The sequence below is a fragment of the Humulus lupulus genome, chromosome 7 (assembly GCF_963169125.1).
Source record: "Humulus lupulus chromosome 7, drHumLupu1.1, whole genome shotgun sequence".
Classification (NCBI taxonomy): Eukaryota; Viridiplantae; Streptophyta; class Magnoliopsida; order Rosales; family Cannabaceae; genus Humulus; species Humulus lupulus.
Genome location: NC_084799.1, coordinates 71,411,439 through 71,420,134, shown reverse-complemented (window position 1 = coordinate 71,420,134; position 8,696 = coordinate 71,411,439). Strand labels below are relative to the sequence as shown.

Below are 8,696 nucleotides of genomic sequence, written 5' to 3'. Positions count from 1 at the left end.
GCTGTGAGGAGGAAGGTTCCCCCATTAAGGAAAACTGGAGTTCCCCTGGACGATATGCAACAGTAACTCTTAATGCAGGGTCGAGGGGGATTGGCCTAGGTCCTGAATTGAGCTCTAGATAGAGGGCCTCCCGAAGAACTCTTCTCTTCTTTTCAATGACCTCGTCTATCTGGCGGCGATAGTGGGCTCGAATGTCTTCCTGCTCGCGTGCAAGCTCATACTCTCTTATCCGGCGTTGGTTCCGGGCGAAGAGCGTTTCTGGGCTCGGAGATTTTGGCTCGTAAGGGATTGCCAGCAATGACCCCCACCGTCTTTCCAGATTCTGTGACATCTAATGAGAAAGAAAATATGGTGAGGGCCATGCATGCAAGAATTACGAGCTCGATGGAATGAGCTCGGAAATTTAGGAATGAGACACTAAATACTAAGATCCTTATTGAAGAGTCAGGGGCGTGTATTCCACGAAAAAGAAAAGGAGCGTGGATGATTTTTTGAAAATCCCGAAATTCAAGGGAAAGAAGAGTGGCGGTTAACCAGGAAAGGCGTCTTTGGGTTTCGTGCATTTATCAAGACCCACGTTTTTATCCGAAAGCTTAGTGCACAAGAAACGTTGCCTAAAAATTTCAAAACCCAGAAAATGGGAACCACATTCAAACGTCAAAACTGGGTATAAACCAGAGACGAAAATCCAGAATGAAAGTCTAAAAGGCATGAAAGCCTATCGTGTTAAAACTTCCTATCGTGGATGCAAACCAGTATAAACAGATACACAGCAAGAACAGTTTAAATAAAAAATGGCATACTTACACAGTAATGGCGATTGCAGAGAGATCGTCGATCGAAGAAGAGGTTGCAGGAAAGAACTTACTGACTCGAACAGACCAGGATTCCTTTGCTTCTTTGGTCGAGAAAACATGCACAGAATAGGAATTTTGCAAAGAGGTCTCTGAGTTTGTTTTTCTTTTTTGCTTATGGCGAATGGAGGTAAAAGTGAAGAAGAAGATGAAGAGTGGGGTCTTGTATATATAAGTGGGGAAAAGGAATAAATCAGGAGCGTCGAGTGAAATCCTTACTAGATCGAACGGATGGGGATCAATGACAAGAAGGCGCCGAAAAGTTGTCAGACGGACGATCGTGGGCGTGTTTCCAAGGCACTCAAGTACCAAAAGTGAGCAATACCCAGCTGACGCGTGTCCATTTTTCAAAGGTGTGACGGTACAGTTCTCAAGAAAAGTAGTTCAAAAGTTTCCTTCTCTTAGGATTCAAACAAATACTTTTGAGGGGGCAAAATGTTATACCCAGATTTCGAGCCATGTTAGTTATGACCTCGAAAGTTGGATTCGCAAATAAGTGGACTCATAAGGTTGGAAGCAAGCCCCAGGATCATATGCCGAGCTTGCAGGCCTCGAAGAGTGCATGATCTCGAAATATAGCTCTGGGAACACATTCATCTTAGGAGACAGCTTCGGATCAGGGTTCCCGAGCTCGACGCACATACAATCTCGAACAGGTTGAGTGACCTCGGAAGATGTCTCCAGTTCGAAAGGTGACAGGAAACCTGGGAGACTAAAGCCTTAGAGATACGTGATAACCATCTTCAATATCTACAAGTATTATAAATATGAGATGTAATCCTCATTCATTAATGTAAATCCCCTGGAATCGTGAGATATTATTTGATCAGTTAAGCGTTTCCTGGTCTTCAAGGACGTTTCCTTTTATATCTGATTATAGGCATTTAAAGCCATTTATTTTATTCATAAAAAGAGTAACTATCCAAAATATGTGGGATAGTATTCTGCAGCTTTCTCTATAAATAGAGAGGCCATGCAACACTGTAGAGGACCGAAATTCTGATCCTTGAGAGAAAACTCTGAAGAATTCATGTTTGAGAATTTTCAGAGATAATCTTGAGATTAATAACAGAGACTCGTGGACTAGGCAGATTTAACTGCTGAACCACGTAAAAATCGTGTGTTTGATTTGTTTTATTGTATTTGGCCATTATCTATTATTGTTTGTTGTGCTCTTCTTTCACTGTTTGACGAAAAACGGCGTCAACAGTTATAAAATATTATTATGATAATAATATATAATCATAATTTTTTACGAATTATATTAATATAAATTTAAATTTTATAAAATATTATTATTATAATAATATTTAATACTTATATTAATATAAATTTAAATATTATAAAATATCATTATAAAATAATATATAATACATAATCTTAATTTTTATTAAAAAAATGTTATCATATTATATATATTTTAAAAAATCATAAACAATGTTTTGATTTAATTTTTTTAATTATATTAATATAAATTTAAATATTATAAAATATAATTATTATAATATTTAATATAAGATTACATATATAATAATTATATTAATATAAATTTAAATATTATAAAATATCATTATTATAATAATATATAATACAAAATTAGATATTTAATAATTATATTAATATAAATTTAAATTTTATAAAATATTATTATAATAATAATATATAGAGAAATCACCCATATTGGTTTTTATATTTTTTTTCTGCAATACGATAATTTTTTATACCCACTTTTATATTTCCTTTCATTTTGCTTGTATTGTTATCTCTAAACTTCTCTATCTTTGCCCTTTTTGTATTGTCTTCTTCAACAGCCAAAAACAAAAGAACCAGCTCCTTCTCTAAAGATGAAAACCAGAGACAAAAACACCTCCTTCTCCGACTCTTTCTCGCTCACCACCGTCCAAACATCGTTGGATTTCCGTCGCCTTCCCTCACCGTTCCACACGCCGCACTGTTCTTCGTCTCTTCCGCAGGTGATTTTGTGAGCTTGTTGTTTCCATTTTCTCAATTTAATTTTCATCTTATTGTTCTAAGTTATGATTAAATTGAAAATAGAGTGACTGATTTTGAGATTGATTTTTTAAAAGAAATTTAGGGATTTGGAACGCCTGAGATTATTTCCTTCATTCATTTTTATTGCTTTTGTTTGTATTTTCATTTTTTTTCATAACTTATACCCTCTTAAGCTCTCGAAATTGGTGTTTGGGTTTGAATTCTTCTTCTATAATAGAAACCTGCTTGTGTTTGGTGTGTTAAATCTCTGGTTCATATCCCTCTCTCCTTTTTCATCTCTATATGTTATTGCATTTGGTTAATTCTCAGTGATTCAGAGTGGGTTTGGGAAATTCTTGCTTGGAATAGGTAAGTGACCTTTGTTGTATTTGTTTTCTACTTATTTTTATTTTAAGCATAGGCATTGTTGTTGGGAGTGTTGCTTCAGACCCTCACTGTATTGTTCTGGCCTTTTATCTATTTGTTTCTGTTGTTCAATCGTATGTTACTGTCCCTGTTTGAGGATTTACTATTTGTGTCAATAGTTCGTTTCTGTGTTTCAGGTCTGCCCTAGGTGTGTTATACCCCAGGTGTTCGAATTGTATTTGGCCAAGTTTGTTATGCTTCCAGGATCTATGTTGTGATCCCTTGGCTTTGTATGCTTAGTCTATCTTTGTTTTGTGTGTTTCAGGCATTGATGTTGGCTTTGTATGCTTAGTCTGTCTTCCGGGACTCATGGTTCATACATAATTTTGATTAGTGGTGAAAAATACATATTTATTGATTTTAATAGTTAAAATAAATTAAAATTTAATTAATATTTTCATTAAATTAATATGATTTATTTTATAAATGAAAATATTTGATTATGACTTTTGTTATTTTGTAGGAATTAACGTTGTATTTTGACAATTAAATCTGAAAAAAAGAGAATAGAAAATTGCATTTTTCTTGAAACAAAGGGGCCCAATCCGAAGAAGAAGCCCAGGCCCGTCTCCTCCCCAAGCCCACTGAAGCCGAGCCACGCCAGCTGCCTGCCACGCCCAGCCTATCCGAGCTGAGCCACACCTGACGCCTGCCAGCCTGCTTGCCAGCCTCCTTGCCAGGCAACCACGCGACGCCACGTCACTCCCAGCAGCCCTTCTTGCCTCCATGCCCAGCCAGCCGTGCCATGTGTCCGCCTCTGATTGGTTGCGGCTAGGTCAACACTTCCAGCTGCCACCAACCCATTTTGTGTGCACTTTGAGCCTTGGACCTCTCATTTTGAGTTTTAAAGCTCAATTTTTTTGGCGTTTTAGAAAAGAGCAAATTGACCATTCACCAAAATAGCTAGGTTAATATTAATAATAAGATTTGATTTTTTAAAAAATCATATTTTATTATTAATATTTCAGATTTATTGTGTAAAGCTCACTTGTTGTTTAATTTCTTTTTAGCATTTTCTCCCTCTATAAATAGGGACTATTTCTTTCACATATGTATGTAATTTTGAGAATAAAAAACTATAGCAAAATTTCTACTCACTTTCTTCTCATATTTTCTTCTTAGAATTTTGTGAGAATCATGAGCATTACCTAAACTTCATAGGAAGGTTAGATATGATTCCATATGCTAGTGATGTTATTTTGCTACTTTGATTTACTATGTTCTTAATATAATGTATTTGAGTTATTTATGTTTTTTCATCCTCATCTCTATTTTGTCATCTTTATTTACTTGCACTAATAGTATATAGGATTAGTCATGCTCTTTCTATGTGCTTCTAATTAGTAAAAGTAATATTGATACATAATCTTCTATTGCATTATTACCCTCGGGTATTTTGTCATTTTTAGATTCTTCATAAGATTAACTTTGTGCTCTTAAAGTAAAGAACTTTATAACTCAAATGAACTTTTGTTAGAAAAGAACATTAATTTTAATGTTAGATTTTCCAAGTAAATGTTGGGATGTGAATTATTTACTTCTGTATTTTTGTAAATCAAGTAACTAAGTAACCAAACAAGCATGTGGATGATTCTTAAAACCTTTATATTTATCAAACTCTTGATTACACCTTATTTTTATTTCACTTGTCTCATTTTATCATTTCATCAAAAAGACAACACAAAAATCTCAAATCTCTTTTCATTTTCATTTTCAATTTTATTTGTTTCATGTTACTAACTTTTTGTGTTATTTTTTTACTAATCTTTTGGTTTTAGGTTACCTCCTTGTGGATTGACCGCCCGATTTTACTACAACTATTGCTTAGTGGTAGTCACATTTTGGGCGTTAAATAAATTTTGTCGCCGTTGCCGGGGAGGTAGTTTTCAAAGGTTTAGTGAAATTTTTACCAAAATGTTAGTAACTTTATTTGTATTTTTGTTGGTATGAATATTGTGTTAGTATAGTTTTTTATTTTTATTTTTTATTTACTAATTTTTAGTTAATTTGATTATTATAACAAAAAAAATCATAAAAAAATATTTATATATACATATCTTTTTTTTCCTTTCTTTTTAGTTAATTTTTTTTATTCCATTTCTCTTTCTTAATTTTTTATATTTTTAGTTTAATAAATATTTGTAAACAAAAAAAAATGAGATTAAGCTTGTCATTTTATCTTCACTTCAATTCTCTTTTCTTTACTTTATTTTTGTGTTAACTATTTTGTTACTTTAGGTTCCTTAGTTAGACTTTTCTTTTTATTTGCCTTAGTTTTCCTTAAAATTTAGGTTTTCAAAAAAAAAAAAAAAAACATAAAATTGCATAAAATTGTTCATAAAATTTCAATCATAAAACACTTAGTATTGTGAGCAATTGTGTAATATTAAAAATGGTAGAAACCGATATTGTTCTGTTTAGAAAGATTGGTAGTTAAATAAGGTTTGTGATAGCGTTACCCTTCACACTTACCTGGGAACCTCAGGGAGTTCTATCTAGGCAAGTGTGGTCTAAAGCAGTACCTTGGCAACCTTCCCAATTGGTCTGGGAACATTTCGAGCATATACCTTTGCACTATTATATTGTTGGACTTATTACTATAAGAAAACCAAACTTGTTCTATCAAAATAAGCAATTTCACTCTGCTTAAAGGTTGTTTGGTCGAAAAGGTTTAACTTGTGATCCACCATACTTACTCAGTACGTCGGGAAATTCTAGTAAGGCGTTGGAGATCACCCCAAAACCTCCAAATCTACCTGGGAACAAGTTTAACAAAAAAATAAAAAAATAATAGTATACAATAAATCTAATTATGATTTCCGAGAGTGGATGAATCATCACGAAACTTCCAGTGACACTTATTCCAATTCATCTGCCACTCCTTCCGGAACTCCTTCCACCAATCTTGCTTCTCCACAAACTTTAGCTGATAATAATCCATTCGCAATGGCTCGCAATGATGAAATCCAACCAAGAACTCTCAATGACTACCTCCATCCTACTCACACTTCTACGCGTTCATGCATGATCTTCCCTCCTAATATGCGTGCATTAGACTTTAAACCTGGCATGATTCAACTCTTGCCCACATTTCATGGAATGGAAAATGAAAGCCCATACATGCATATTAGATAATTCGAGGAGGTAGTAGCCACGTTCTATAACCGAGCCGAAAATGTCGATTCTGTGCGGCTGCGGTTCTTCCCTTTCTCCTTGAAGGATAAAGCCAAAAGTTGGTTATACTCTTTGAGACCTAGGTCTATTGGAACATGGGAGGAGATGACCAAATCCTTCTTTCTGAAATACTTCCCCAGCCATAAGACCAACAGTTTAAAACGACAAATTTCCACATTTTTCCAAAAGGACAATGAAACGTTCTATCAAGTCTGGGAAAGATTCAAAGATCTATTGAATCAATGCCCGCACCATGGCTATGAGAACTGACGTTTGGTCATTTACTTATATGAAGGCCTCACGAGTCGTGAGCGCCAGTTTGTAGAAATGCTATGCAATGGTGAATTCCTCAAAAAAGAGCCAGACGACACTCTTGAATTCTCGAAGAAACTGCAAAAAAATATCACACCTAGACTAGTCCAAGTGCTACTGATAGCACCAACAGACATAAACCATCTGGGATCTATCAACTTTGAGAAGAGGATAGTGTTAAGGCCCAACTTGAAGCTTTGAAAAAGCAGTTTGAGGAGGGACGAAGCATTTAGCTTTTAATGTGGAACCATAAGAACCTAGCTTTGTTTGTGGAGGGACGAAGCACTTAGCTAAGGACTGCTTAGCTTTTAATGAAATGAGGGGGGTTTATGAGGAGCAATGCAATGCTTTGGGGGCATATAACAAGCCATTCTCCCATATGTACAACCCTGGTTGGAGAAACCACCCAAATTTCAGTTGGAGAGATTCCAACCAAGCTCAATCGTCTGGAGGCCAATGGAGAAATGAGCAACAAGCTCAACCATCAAAGGTGTATTCTGCACCTCAATACAATGCTCATCCACTACGAAATTCTCTCGAGAATACCCTTCATGTATTCATAGAGGAACAATCCAAACTAAATCGCCAAATGATGGAAGAAATCAAGGAAATGAAATGTCAATTCTCAAAATTGACTGAATCCTTGACCATTCCGAAAAAAGGCAAACTTCCTTCCCAACCAAAATTTAATGTGCAAGGCCAACACATGGCCCAATCTTCAAATTCAAATGATCAAAATTTCAAGGAAGTAAATGCCATCACGACTAGAAGCGGTAAAACTTTTCAAGACCCACCCATAAAATCCAACTCTCCCAGTACTCCAAAAGTTATTCCCGAAAATCCACCACTCAATGCCTCTCCAAAAGTACCATTTCCCCAGGCTTTGCAACTTGTTGGGAAACACTTTGATAATCGAGCTGAAATCCTTGAGCACTTGACACAAGTGAAGATTAATCTTCATTTGCTTCACATCATAAAAAAAGTGACGACTTATGCCAAAATCATCAAGGATCTATGCACTGCAAAAAGGAAGCACCATGTCAAGAAAATTTCTTTCTTAACTGAGCAAGTAAGTGAGATGATTGAACAAAAGACACTGCCGAAATACAAAGATCCTGGTTGTCCCACCATTTCTTGCCAAATTGGGACCCATGAAGTCAGCCAAGCCCTACTCCTGGGACAGTTACGGTGTGCCTTGTAAACAGTGCTAAACTCGCTAAATCAAGTCATTTGGCCAAAATCGTGAACTGAGTATGATTAGCGGTTTAGGGATTAAAAACTTTGGTTAAGATGTAACGTTTCACTAGAACGTTTAACATATACATTGGGATCCCGAAAATATAATTTCAAAGTCTATTACAGAAAATATTTACAACAGGCCGTTCTAAGCGGCAAAACAGGGTTCAACCCTGGTTCCACTTTAAACCTCGGCCGTGGCGGACGAGCAGCTGCATATGTACACATCATCACCTAAGCTCTCCAACTCAAGGATGGTCCAGCTTCCTTTTGCCTTTACCTGCACCACGTAGCACCCATGAGCCAAAGCCCAGCAAGAAAACACCATATAACATGATATGATATCAACAACAACCATAGTAACCATTCGGAACCAACGGTCCATACAGATAGGTGACAATAGCCAAAAGTCACAGTAATGAGCATCGCTCCCTCTAGCAATGTGACGATAGGGTCACCAGGGCTCAATTGATAAGTGGTTCTTTCATTAGCTTGGTTAGGACAGGTGCAAGGTGATTTGTCACCAACATAACCTTCCTCACGACTCTAGAGTCGAAACTATGGACAACGTCCCTTAGCCTTGTGACAAACAGTCACCGGGGTCATATACCTTGGCTATAGTCATCTGGTCGTAGACCAGGCAAGCGCTTATAGTTCTCATTGACCTTCCGGTCGGTCCAGCACTAATACCCCATATGAGTC

The 8,696-nt window shown here is 36.1% G+C and overlaps 1 non-coding gene across 1 annotated transcript; it reads right to left on the bottom strand.

Moving 5' to 3' along the window:
* Window positions 1–6,598: 6,598 nt before the first annotated feature.
* LOC133793287 (small nucleolar RNA R71) lies at window positions 6,599–6,706 on the bottom strand. The gene has a single exon (XR_009874739.1). It is a non-coding gene; the product is annotated as a small nucleolar RNA R71 (small nucleolar RNA).
* Window positions 6,707–8,696: the final 1,990 nt, after the last annotated feature.